The following is an 11,511-nucleotide window of genomic DNA, read 5'->3' as shown; positions in this document are numbered from 1 at the left end:
GGCATATGGTAGACTTTTTCTCTCTCAATTTCGCTTTAGTAAAATTGAGATTCATTATTGGGACATCAAAATTGAAGCAAATGACTCGGAAAAGGATGGTCGATGGCTATTGGGATTGCGATCGTACTTCTAAAATTATTTTTGTATTTTATATTGATGATATGATTTTATATTTCTAAAATTTTATAATTTATGAAGTGCAAAATTTTTAATTTAATTTCTTAAATTCTCATCCTAATATACAATCTTATGTTTGTCACTTATTGAAAAGTGATTAGTTATATATAAAAACATTCTATTATAAACTTTTAGTTTCAAATTCGAATAACCTAACCAGAATAATATTTTAATACGATCTATCATAAATATAAATGACTAAATGTATCGATGTATTTGTGATGCTCTTAGATCAATAATTATTTTTCAAGATATCAACGGCTAAATGTAATAACTATATTTTTAATTATGAGTGTTTTTAAGAGATAACGATTAATTATAAAATATACTCAATTATCTATGATTGAGAATCATACTTTTAACTACAAAACTAAGAGATTAAGTGAACAATCACCATACAACTCCTCATGGTTAAGTGAAGAACAATAATTATGTTGCCTAAACAGAAAAGAAAAAAATAAAAAACATTGTAGTATGATGATGGCTGGTGGCGTGAACAGTTTGGTCACATGTTTTGTTTGTTTGCGGGAACCTCCACAGCAAATTCGGGTTGAACATCCACAAATTGAGATGCCCCCCATTGTTGATTTGGTCACACAGTCAAGTATATATAGGCATTGTGAATGCCATTAATCCCATATTCGAAGCCTTCATATCAGCTGTTGAACCCCAAATCTAGAAAACAACAATGTATTATTCTTTGTTTTTATCACACGTTTGCATGCCTCATGCAGTGTTATTACAACCTAGAAAAAGTTGGAGCAGGTTATTAACTACATTAATCAAATGGTCTTAAATTCTTTGCCTTTCCTTTCGTTAATGTCATTTGCATGAAACTTATTTATTTTTATAATTTACAGTTCAAAATCGAATGTGGGAGCCACAGTTGGTAAGTACCATGCATCGTGCCAAATTTTTATATTATTTTTCTTTGTTTAAAATTCTTACGAGCTACAGTGTTGGATATGAGAATTTATTTATCGATGTAAAATATTTTTAAATGTGCTTGTAGGCCATTGCTCGAAGGTCCCGCGGAATGTGAACTTGGAAAAACTACGCAGCGGATATCTTTTCCCTGAGGTAACTGGATCATATCCATGGGTGCATCTAAATTTAAGCTACTATGTCACATTTTCTTTTACCCTTATTTTTCTCATAGGCTAGCGTCTGGATGAAATGCAGAAGTTGCAGTAGTATGAGATCTCTGATATTCTTGTTCATGCTCTTCCATGGCCTTACCTTGGATATTTTCTTCTTCAGATATCCAGGCATGAGGCTGAACACTTGCAGGAGAACCCGGATGCAAGCTTAATACGACTTGGAATTGGTGATACAACACACCCTATACCAGACACCATAACACTAGCAATGGCTGAGGTATAAAGTAACCTATTAGCCTTGTATGTCCTCAATTGGAAAATTTTCTATTCAGTAAAGCTTTAATCGGCTTTGTGAAAAAAAAGGAAAAACTAGCAATGGCTGAGATATAAAGCAACGTATTCGCTTAATTTGTTGTACTCATAACAAAGTAAGATTTTATGTTTAGAGGGGAGAACCTTAAAAATTTTAAGGATGTAACTGTCCTATTCGCCCCATCGGTCCATCCCTAGTTGCACTTAAAAATACTTCCCCATTTCTTCATGTTTTCAAATTGTTTCTTTTTCCTGGATTAAAAAATTGCAGCATGTGCGTGGCCTATCGACGATTCAAGGTTATAGAGGATATGGAGCTGAACAAGGAAATATGGTATTATTAATCTTATATAGCTAACTTAACTTGTATCCTTTCAAATGGTTAATGTAGAATGATCTTCCCTCACTTTTTTTTTTTTTGCAGGCATTAAGGAAGGCAATTGCAGGAAAAATTTACCAGGATATGGGCATAAAAGCTGATGAGATTTTGTATCGGACGGAGCACAATGCGACATTTCTCGCCTACAGGTAACAAGCATTTAATACTCAATGTACCAGGCTATTAGTAGACCAACACAAGTGAATAATCACCTTGTTTTCGATTTAGCTGTCTGTGTTAAATAATTTTGCTTTCTCTATTTGCAGCTGCTTCTGGGACCCAATGTTACCGTGGCTGTACAAGACCCATCTTTCCCTGTAAGTTTTCATTTTCCATATTTCAACCCCATAGTGTATGATTCTTCATTATATATATATACCCTTTTTTGCAACCACATTGATGGATCAAATTTTGGGACAGGCTTATATTGATTCAAGTGTCATAGTTGGGCAAGCTGGTGAGTTAGAAGAGGAAACAGGCAAGTATGGGAACATTATCTACATGAACTGTGGGCCTGAGAATAATTTCTTCCCCAATCTATGGGCGATTCCAAGGACCGATGTCATTTTCTTTTGTTCACCAAACAATCCCACCGGCCATGCCGCATCTCGGCAGCAACTAAAGCAACTGGTGGAGTTTGCAAAAGCCAATGGGTCGATCATAGTTTATGACTCTGCGTATGCTGGTTATATCAGAGATGGAAGCCCCAGGTCGATCTTCGAAATTCCTGGTGCTAAAGAGGTTGGTCAGTTTTATTTGATGGTCTTAGTTTATTATCTAGCTTTGCTGCAAATCTTAACGAGAAGAAGGGTTTTGTTTCATTGCAGGTTGCCATTGAAATTTCATCCTTCTCCAAATTTGCTGGTTTTACAGGCGTGAGACTTGGGTGGACAGTGGTCCCTGAAGAGCTCAAATACTCCAACGGGTTCCCTGTTATAAAGGATTTAAACCGCATTGTTTGCACTTGCTTTAATGGCGCATCAAGTATTGCTCAGGCTGGAGGCCTTGCATGCCTTTCAACCGATGGCTACCAGGTAATCATTCTTTTGCAGAAAACTCTATATTACTGGAACTCGATGCTAATATCGTACTAGTTCCGGCATTGCTCATTTTCTCCCCTGGTTGCAGGCATTATGTAATGTCATTGACTACTATATGGAGAATGCGAAAATTCTGGTTGATGGATTTAAATCACTTGATCTGAATGTGTATGGTGGGAAGAATGCACCATATATATGGGTTCACTTTCCAGGATTGAATTCCTGGGATGTATTCAGTGATTTTCTCAAGAAAACAAACATAGTGACAGTTCCAGGCAGGGGATTCGGTCCTGCAGGCGAAGAGAATATTAGAATCAGTGCATTTGGCCAAAGAGAACACATTTTAGAGGCTTCAAGGCGACTCAAATTGTATCTATAGGTGAAATTTCATTTCCTTCACCGACAAAAAGAAAGAAAAAAAATCCAATGTCTACATTAGAATGATTTTGTCCAATCAATGTTCCTGCTGGGAAATATTCAGTTTTTTTTTTGTGCGTTTTCAAAGTTGAAGGAATGTCAAATTCTTACCATAATGTTAAATCAAATATACTAAAGAAATTCTTATTATTCTCCTTTGTTGTAAAATAAAATGTTGTTCTTACTAGAGATCTTGTGTTCGAGTAGCTCCATCTTCTACGGGATGTATTTTGTTAATTGATTAAAAAAGTTTTGAATAAATATCACTTTATAATCACTACACGCTATCGAAAAAATGGTTGATGTTTTGTGAAATAATTCATAGTTTACATATATGGTACCTATGAGACATAATCCAATAGTTCAAATATTAACATGACATAGTCAAATAATTTAGGTACCTGATGAGTGTTTTATATTGCATATATTTATTGTTATTTACTCCGTATTTTTCGATTGAATATTACTGATTTATTTTTATTTTGGGTTTATTTTGGACATGAACTTTATTGGATTAATTAAATTCCAATGATTCACTTTAGGAGAGAAGAACAAATTATAAGGGTTGGGCCTTGTAGACTGTAACCGGCAAGAATCTCGAAGTAAAATCTATTTCAAGGATTGAGACGAGTCGAGTCAAAGCGAAGCTAGAGGTTATCTCATATCATTCTCTCTTTCAATTATTTATTTTTATTTCTTTGTTATTTTATTTAATTTTATTTTATTCAATTAAATTCGATAAACCCCTTTTTATTTTATTTTATAGATTTTATGATTAGATATTAAATCATATCTAATTGGAAATTCCCTAGTCCATGTGGATCGACATTATTTCTCTATATTATTTTATTTATTTAAATTGAGAATTATGTTTATTTATTTGACAATTACGATGTTTGTCAATTCATGTGATAAATTCAAACGATAGTTAAATATTTTATTATTTACATTTTATTTAATTTTCTTTATTAATGTATATATAAACATAGGATAAATGAAAAATATGTATTTAACTTGACAGAAACGGAAAATAATATGAGATGATATGATAAATTCAAAATGAGAATTAAATGTATAGTTTCTTTTCTTTAATCTTCTATTCATTTTCCTAATACTTGTATAAACGAAGAATAAATGAAAAATATGTATTTAGTTTACTGAGATAAGATATAATAATACGAGGTGATATTATAAATTAAACCAAGAATTAAATGTATCGTTTCTTTTATTTAACTTCCTGTTCATTTTCCTTTATTAATACTTATCCGAACATAGGATAAATGAAAGTTGTGTATAATCGACTGAAATGGGATATAATATGAGGTGATATAATAAATTCATAGAATTTTTATTTTCTAAATTATGTATTTTTTGTAGGTTAAATTTTAATTCAGTTATGTCTTTAGACTTATATTAAATATAATATTAAAATGTTTATTTTTTAAGTTTTTATATTATTAAATAATAAACGAAAATAAATTATTTTTAAAATATTCTCTTTTTTAAGTAATTTTATTATGCGTAGAATTTTGACCGGTTAAGTTTTAGTTTAGTTGATACTTTTTAAGTTAGAAAATGTGTAAATATAATTATCATTAATTTAAAGACTATGGAGATTATGACTAGTTTATTTATTGTATGGAAAATATGAAATTAATTTTACATATTATTTTTTGATTAATCTTAGGTAATTGTAACTTGTAAGGTAGTATTTATTCAAAAAGACTCTTAATCATTTAATAATGAACATTTAAACTCTTTCGCAAATGACGTGCTTAAATCTAATGGTGGGGCTAGAAATTTTAAATTGTAGTGTCATAATTTTAAATCATGATATTTAAATAAAATTATATAATTTTTTAAAAGTTAGGGTCAATTTTTATGACATATTACCAAAATCAACCCCAACGTTTACTAAAATGGTTATTTTGTCTCTTATTTTCTTTTTGGAGCATTTTGGCCACAAACATTTCATTTTAAAGCAAAATGTCCCTTAACGTTTAATTGAATAGTTATTTTAATTCTTATTCCATTTTCATAGAGAATTTTGGCCCTCAATGTTTCATTTTAGGGTAAAATTGTCCCTCTTTTAAAGTGTTAAACGTTTGTTAACTAACTATTTTCGTACATAGAGGGGTTTTTTTGCCCTAAAATGAAACATCGGGGCGAAACTACTCTAAAAAGGAATAAGGACTAAAATGATTATTTGAATAAATGTTGGAAATTAATTTTGATATTATGCTATTTCTTTTCAGGTAAACTACAAAGTTGATCACTTTTGTTTCATTTTTTTAGACGTATGATCACTCGATAAAAAAAGTTAATTCGTAGTCAGATTTGTTTTGTCATAATTAAGATGGTCACTGAAACGTTAACTTACGTTAATTTGATGACGTGACACATTATTAAAAGGGTTTAATTTTTACTTTAATCCCTAAACTTGAGATAAAATACTAATAATGGATCTTTGTCTTTTTCCTCGGGTAATTTTGCTCCAAAGCTTGCCGTTAACCCAGTTATATATTCACCTTCATCACCATCAATCCATATCTTCACCATGGCCTGGAAGATTTGAACTGAATTGTTAAGGAAATAGGACAAACACGCACTATTACTCTTAACATATGAAATTCATATAAATATACCAGGTCAAAAGACTCACTACTTCTCTGTTATCTATGTTTCTCTAAAATTTGTTTCAGCACCAACCAACAAAGCAATCAGTTTATTTAATAAGATAACGAAACTAATGCAAAATGTAAATCCTAAAAGACCCCCGGTCGCCAAATCCCAATTGAACATATCATCTGAATTCTTTTACCCATAACAACATTAAATTCCAGTGTTCTCTCCAATTAAAGAAAAAGGATAATTTCATTTTCCTATTTCTTTCACATAAATGAAAATAGATAATCTTAATGGAGTTAATAAAAAAAAATTAGAAAATGCCAACTAATGTGGGAATTTAGATTTTAGATAAAGAAAAAAATGAATCAATTTAGTAAAACACAATGCAAGAGCATTTACCAATGCTGTAAATGCTAATGATGTTTTAAAAAAAATAGAAAAAAGAAATTACCAAATCGATAGTATTGTTACAGGAAGGGGCTCGACGTCGGTGGCAACGGTGAATGATAAAATGACGAGAAACAAAAGTGGACGAGTCGTAAGAATCTGGCATCGATTTCCCGGCGGAAACGACATGGTGGTGTGGCAAATATTGATCGGAGATAAAGGGGAAGAAAAACGGAATTAATAAATTCTTCCTCTTTTACTTTCTTTTATTAAAAAAATCGATGCACTAGAATGCGTTGAGGAAGAAAAAAAACTCTTTGTTATGTGTAAGCTAAATTTATTTCTCTCTCCCCCCGAATACTTTAGCCGTTTAGCGGAAAACACGTTCCGTTTGTAAGTAAAGTGATAGGTTCGGTGTTGGCCGTTGGATACGAGGTTAAAGTAAAAATTAAACCCTTTTAATAACGTGTCATATCATCAAACTAACGGAAGTCAGTGACTATATCTTAATTAAAAAACAAAAGTGACTACGAATTAATATTTTTTGAATCGAGTGACCATACATTTTAAAAAATAAAACAAAAGTGGCAAACTCTAAGCTTACCTTTTTCTTAAGGGTCAAAACATTTTTAAAAGTTACACCATTTATTTATTTTTATATTATATAATATAAAATCTATACATGAAACTTTTTATTTTAGAAATTATTCTTATCCTATACCAGTTCCACCAGTTAAACCAAAAAACTCTAAGAATAACAATTATTCATTTAATCATTAAATTCATTTTATTCGCGTTGAAATCTAGTATTAAATTGTAGATAAACGACCTCTCTTATGTAACAAGTAACTACATTGTTTTATTTGTAAAACACAAAACATACACATTATTTCTGCTTCATAAGAAGTACTAAAAGTAGCAATTAGAAAAGGTTTAGTTAACATTGAACAGAAGTAAAAGGAAGGTCTAGACTCTACTTATGGACTCAATTGACAGCTTCTTAAAACCAATTCCTCTCTTAATTTGCGGTCAACCGAGGAAGAACATTACATAATGTCAAAGGATCTGAATACGTCAAGCACTTGCGTGCTTCTCCATACGATGTTTCGCTCCAATGGCAGAATTCAGGCACTGAATATGCTGATGTCATTGGCACTTGATTCACGTTGCCCTTGTCTCCATCATCCTCATCCTCTTCAGCTTCATCACTTTCTTCATCGTCTTGTCCAACTTTCTCTAACTCCTTATATTCTTGGAAAAATTCCACGTTTTCAAGCTCTATCTCCTCCTTCCCATCATCATCATCATCTTCCTCGAAAACCGAATGACAACATCTATAACTGTAATCCAAAGGGACAAGGTCGAGAATAAGGCGACCATTTCTCTGTAGGCTTCCAAGTATTCATGATGTTTCACTTTCTCTTCTTTAAGAACGAGCCTCCCTTTGCTGTAATATCTGGCTAAAATCCAAGGCATGTGGGGTGACAAATTCCCCGTTCTTGCAAGTAAAGGAATTGGGGGAGGATATGTTGCGGAAGACGTCTATCAGATAGAGCAAAATCGCAACTGATAATTTGAGAAAATAAAAAATGAAGATAAAAGAGACACAAAATTTACGTGGAAAACCCCTAAAATTATTAGAGTAAAAACCACGGGCAACAGTAGAAGAATTTCACTATGAGAAAATAGGAATTACAACCTCTCTCCATCTACCAAGGAGAAAACAATGATAATTCTCTCTTGATAAAAAAGGAGAAAATAACTCTCAAGAAACTCTCTAAATTCTCTCTAGTATTGGAAGAAAGCTAGAATGCTTTGGGATGGTTTTGAAGCTAAATGAGCTAGGATATTTATAGTTGAAGCTTTAAGGACTAATTTGTAAATACCCTAAATTACAATAACTAATTGCATAGTTTTACCATCCAAAATTTTCAACAATTTGGTGGCCAAATTTGACCAATTTTGCCACCCCATTAATGCTACCAAATTGCCACCCATAATGTTGACAATTGATGCAATTTGGTGTGCCAATTTTTAACAATCTCCCACTTGAAGATTTAATTGGAACAATCATATCTTCACACCATTCTTTCTACCTTGTACCTTTCATGTTGCTTACGTTTCTGACAGGCCACAAGAGGATCGACACCAGGTAAATTTATCAGCATTGATTGCCTTCGTCATGAAATCTGCTATGTTGTCTTTGGTATGGATCTTCTGCATATCTACCGTTCCTTCTTCCACCTTTTCACGAATGAAATGGTACTGAACTCGTATGTGCTTAGTCCTTGAATGAAATGTTGGATTCCTTGCTAGATGCAAGGCGCTTTGACTGTCACAAAACAGAGAGACATACTCTTGATTGTGCCCAAGCTCCTCCAATAGCATCTTCAACCAAATTGCTTCTTTACTGGCTTGTGTAGCTGCTACATATTCTGCCTCTGTTGTGGACGTAGCCACAACTGACTGCAATTTTGAAACCCAGCTTACAGCTCCACCAGCAACTTTGAACACATATCCTGTAGTAGATTTACTTTTATCCAAATCCCTGCATAGTCAGAATCTACATACCCATTGATTAGTAAGTTTGATCCTCCGTAATATAATGCAACATTTGAGGTCCCTTTGATGTATCTGAGGATCCTCTTTACAATATTCCAATGCTCTTTGCCTGGATTCGCCATGTACCGACTAACACTCCCACTGCTTGTGCAATGTCTGGTCTTGTGCATATCATAGCGAACATTAAATTTCCCACTGCTGATGCATACGGTACTCGAGACATCTCCATCCTCTCTTCTTCACTGCTAGGACTCATACTGGAGGATAATTTGAAGTTAATAGGAAGAGGGGTAGAAATTGACTTACAATCTTGCATGTTGAATCATGACAAGATCTTCTTCAAGTAATTCTTTTGTGAAAGCCAAATCTTCCTATTACTTCTGTCTCGGTGAATTTGCATCCCCAGAATCTTGTTTGCTAATCCCAAGTCCTTCATTTCAAATTCCCTAGCCAGTTGTGCCTTCAATTCTTCAATATGATCTTTGTCGGGTCCTGCAACCAACATGTCATCCACATACAACAGCAAAATAACAAAATCGTTATCACCAGACCTCTTGAAATAAGCACAAGGGTCTGCATTAAGTCTGTTGTATCCAAGTCACATAATGAAAGAATCAAATCTCTTATACCAACACCTCGGCGCCTGCTTTAGACCGTACAGAGATTTGTTCAACCTGCAAACCAAGTTCTTCTTTTCTTTTTCTTCAAAACCTTCAGGCTGGAGCATATAAATTTCTTCTTCAAGATTTCCATGAAGAAAAGCTGTTTTAACATCTAGTTGCTCTAGATGTAAGTCCAATGTAGCACACATTGCCAAAACTACTCGAACTATTGTTAGTCGAACCACAGGAGAAAATATTTCATTGAAATCAATACCTTCTTTTTGAGCATATCCTTTGACCACCAGTCTTGCACGATACCTCTCAACTTGATCGTCATCATTTCGCTTGATTTTGAAGACCCATTTGTTACCAATTGGCTTCCTTCCTTGTGGTAGTGGCACAAGGTCCCATGTATTATTTTTATGAAGGGCTTCGATTTCTTCTTGCATCGCCATCATCCACAGTGAAGCATCTGAGCTGTTTATTGCCTCCTGGTATGTTGATGGCTCACCGTCCTCTGTTAAAAGGCAGTATGCAATATTACCTTCTATAACATAATCTAAGTGCCAATTGGGACGTCTTCTCACACGATCTGATTGACGAGTTGTTGGAGTTTCAAAACTCTCTGGTTCTTGTTCATCATGTGCTGGTTCTGCTTCAGAAGAATCTCCTTCTTCAAACTCTTTTTCCACATGTATCTGAGTAGTCTCTGACTTTTCAGCTCTATCATCGTCTTCTTTTCTTTGTAGTTTATCTTCTACAAAGATAACATCTCTACTAATGATCACTTTGCGGGCAGTGGGATCCCACAAGCAATACCCCTTTACTCTATCAGCATACCCCAAGAATTTGCATTTCCTGGATTTTGGATCCAACTTTGAAATTTCTTGGGAGTTGTACATCACGTACACTATACTTCCAAATATATGGAGGTTTGAATAATCAGCTGGTTTTCCAGTCCACATCTCCATTGGTGTCTTCAGCTCTATTGCAGTTGATGGAGCTCGATTCACCAAATAACAGGCGGTATTGACTGCTTCTGCCCAGAATGATTTTTCTAGGCCTGCATCCCTCAACATTGCTCTTGTTCTTTCTAACAAGTTCTGTTCATCCGCTCTGCCACTCCATTTTGTTGAGGAGTGTTCGCCACTGTGAACTGCCTTTTGATGCCTTCTTTCCTGCAAAAGTCATCAAGTTCTTCGCTTGTGTATTCTCCTCCATTATCTGTTCTGAAACACTTGATCTTATTTCCAGAATCAAGTTCCACCCGCGCTTTGAAGTTTTTGAAAGTTGAAAACACGTCTGACTTCTTCTTAATAGGGTGCACCCAACATCTCCTGGAGTAGTCATCAATAAATGAGACAAAGTATTTTGCTCCACCTAGGGACGTTACTGGTGCTTGCCATACGTCAGAGTGAACCAATTCTAGAACACTTTTGCCTCTAGAATTTGATGTGTTGAATTTCAACCGGTGCTGCTTACTTGTTATGCAATGCTCACACAAAGGAAGTTATACATTTGTTAAGCCTGGAAGTAGGTTTTGCTCCACAAGGACTTTCATTCCTTTTTCTGACATGTGTCCAAGTTTCTGATGCCATAGCATTGCCGAATCTGAACTACATGAGGCAACAGAGGCTTCTGCTTCTATCAAAGTGTCTCCCTTCAGCATGTACAAGTTTGCAGCTATTTTTTCGCCTTTCAGCACCACAAGCGCTCCACGGAACACCTTCATGATTCCTTTCCGTGTTTCAATCTTGCTAGCATTATTATCCAACAATCCATAGGATAATAAATTTTTCTTCAGACCTTTCACATGCCGCACATCTCGAACAACTTAATTGTTCCATCATACATCTTCAATTTGATGGTTCACACGCCAACGATCTCTAATGCATGATCATTGCAAC

General features: G+C 34.2%; 1 pseudogene; it reads left to right on the top strand.

Moving 5' to 3' along the window:
* The first annotated feature begins 805 nt into the window (after positions 1–805).
* On the top strand, positions 806–3,443 carry LOC120180235 (annotated as a pseudogene).
* The last annotated feature ends 8,068 nt before the right edge of the window (positions 3,444–11,511 follow it).

Source organism: Hibiscus syriacus, unplaced genomic scaffold, assembly GCF_006381635.1.
Source record: "Hibiscus syriacus cultivar Baekdansim isolate YM2019G1 unplaced genomic scaffold, ASM638163v2 tig00112491_pilon, whole genome shotgun sequence".
Lineage (NCBI taxonomy): Eukaryota > Viridiplantae > Streptophyta > Magnoliopsida > Malvales > Malvaceae > Hibiscus > Hibiscus syriacus.
Note: the sequence above shows the minus strand (reverse complement) of the source record. Positions and strands in the feature narration are given on the sequence as shown.